The 2,725-nt window shown below is 36.1% G+C and overlaps 1 non-coding gene across 1 annotated transcript; it reads left to right on the forward strand.

Moving 5' to 3' along the window:
• The first annotated feature begins 1,504 nt into the window (after positions 1–1,504).
• LOC132651654 (U6 spliceosomal RNA) lies at positions 1,505–1,612 on the forward strand. Its single transcript, XR_009589239.1, has one exon. It is a non-coding gene; the product is annotated as a U6 spliceosomal RNA (small nuclear RNA).
• Positions 1,613–2,725: the final 1,113 nt, after the last annotated feature.

Below are 2,725 nucleotides of genomic sequence, written 5' to 3' on the forward strand. Positions count from 1 at the left end.
CAAGATTCAGCTATCCACTTCTAGGCAGACATCCAAAAATCCTCAAGTACAAAATAAAGACATTTGTTCAACCATGTTTGTAGCAGCTTTATTTGTAAGAGACAAAACCAAGAAATAACCCATTATCTCCCGTCAACTGAAAAATTGATACAGAAATTGTGGTACATCTACATAATGGAAATTACCCAGCAATAAAAATAAGGAAATCATGAAAATTGCAGGTAAATGGTGGGAACTGGAAATGATCATCCTGAGTGAGCTATACCAGAAGAGAAAGACAGATGGTACATTCTCACTCATGTGGAAATATTATTATATAGAATAAACCTACTAAAATCTCTAGATCTAAAGAAACTAATGAAGAGAGAGGACTCTGGCTAAAATGCTCAGTCCTCATCCTGAAAGGCAAAGAGGATGGACATCCGCAGAAGGAGAAAACAGGTATCAAGTTAGGTGCCTGCCACAGAGGGCCCCTGAAAGGCTCTGCATTGCACAGTATCAAAGCAGATGCTGACACTTATGGCCAACTGTTGGGCAGAGTGCATGGAATCTAATGAAAGAAGTGGGAAATACTAAAATCTGGAGAGGCCAGGAGTCCCAAAAGGAAAGCAAGAGAAAAAAAAAAAAACTGAGTATAAGAGTATTTCCTGAAATTTATACTCCAACCAAGTACCATGCATGGAGATAACCTAGAACCCCTGCTCAGATGTAGCCCATGGCAGTTCAGTGTCCAATGGGCTTCCAAAGTAATGGAAACAGGAACTGCCTCTGACATGAACTGATAGGTCTGATCTTTGAACACCTCACCGTGTTGTTACAACAGCCTTAAGAGGGCACAGAGGAAGAAAATGTAGGCATTTTCTTATATAATAGCCTAGCATCAGAAGGAAAGAGAGAAAGACCTCCCAGGAGGACTTGTGGATGGCATGCATGGATAAGAGGGAAGGAAAGTTATATGATATGGGACAGGGGATTATAGAGGCATACACAGTGAATAAAGTGTATTTAATAAAATTAAAATAAAAAAATTAAAAGATATAATTCCTTTTGGGTTTATATTATAGAAGGGCATGCTTTATGGTTGATATGCCAAACAAAGTGACGAGAGAGAATGGAGTCTCTATCACATTATATCTTTGTTTCTATCAGTCTCAAGTTCTATATTTGAGAATCTGTCTCTGTAGCTTTTCTTCTGTTTCTCTCAGTCTTCCCTCTCTGCCAGCCACTTCAAGTTAAGTATGTAAAGCTTTACTTTTGGTGAAGAACTACAAGATGACTGTCTGCTGACATGACATTATGGATGATCTCTGTAAAATTGTAAGCAATGTCCTAATTAAACTCCTTTTGTTCAAATAGTTGCCTTGATCAGGAAGCATTTTCACAGAAAATAATTCACTGACTGAGGATGTATCTATGCATTTAACAAATAATACTGAAATCGTGGTATGTGAAACTCAGAAGTCTAGGATATGTGACTTTATTAATGACCACCTGAAATAAAGTGGTCCTCGCTTCAGCAGTACATATACTAATATTGGAATGATATAGAGAAAATAAACATGGCCCCTGCACAAAGATGACATGAAGCATTCCATAAACTTTGAAGAAATTAAAGAAAACACAAATAGAAGAAATTATAGAGAGAAATAAGTTAGGGATGAAAACAGGAACTACAGAGGTAAGCATAACCAATAGATTAAAAGAGATGGAAGAAAGAATCTCAGGTGTGGAAGATACAATGTAAGAAATTGATGTATCTGTCAAAGAAAATGTTAAATCTAAAAAATTCCTGACACAGATCATGCAAGAAATGCAAGACAACATAAAAAGACAAAACCTATGTATACTAGGAATAAAGGAAAAAAAAATTCCCTCCTTCAAGGCCCAGAAAATATTTTCAACAAAAATCTTTGAAGAAATTTTTCCCAACTTAAAGAGAGGCCAGTAAGAGTACAAGAGGTCTACAGAATACCCAATAAATTATTTCAGAAAAGAAAATCTTCCTGCCAGATAATAATCAAAACAGTAAGTATACAGAAAAAAGAAAAAATACTAAAAGATGCAAGGGGAAAAGGCCAAGTAACATATAATGGCAAACCCATCTGATCACACCTGACTTCTCAACAGAGACTATGAAAACCAGAAGGGCCTGGACAAATATCATGTAGGCCCTAAGAGAACACAGATGACAGCCAAGACTATTATACCTGGCAAAACTCTCAGTCCTCATAAATGGAGAAAACAAGATATTTAATGACAAAAACAAATATCAACAATGCCTACATACCAATCCAGCGTTAGGAAGACACTAGAAGGAAAAATACAATGCAAGAAATCTAGCTTCTTTCAAAAAAACACAGGTCATAATTAACATTACTACAGTAAAACAAAAAGCAACCAAGAACACAAACTTACTACCACAGCCAACATCAAAGTCAAAGGATCTAACAGCCAATGGTCATTAATCTCTATCAACATCAATAGACTCAATTTTCCAATAAAAAGACATAGACTGACAGAATAGATGTCTAAAATGACCCAGCAATCTCTTTTATACAAGAAACATACCTAAGAAAGATAGACATTACCTGAGGGTAAAGGGCTGGAAGATGGCTTTCCAAGCAAATGGACACAAGAAGCAAGCAAGCGTAGCCATTCCAATATCTGAATACACTTTCCAAATAGACTTTCAACCAAAATTATTAAAAAAAAAAAAAGATGGGCA

This window comes from Meriones unguiculatus (genome assembly GCF_030254825.1).
Source record: "Meriones unguiculatus strain TT.TT164.6M chromosome Y unlocalized genomic scaffold, Bangor_MerUng_6.1 ChrY_unordered_Scaffold_23, whole genome shotgun sequence".
NCBI classification, from domain to species: Eukaryota; Metazoa; Chordata; class Mammalia; order Rodentia; family Muridae; genus Meriones; species Meriones unguiculatus.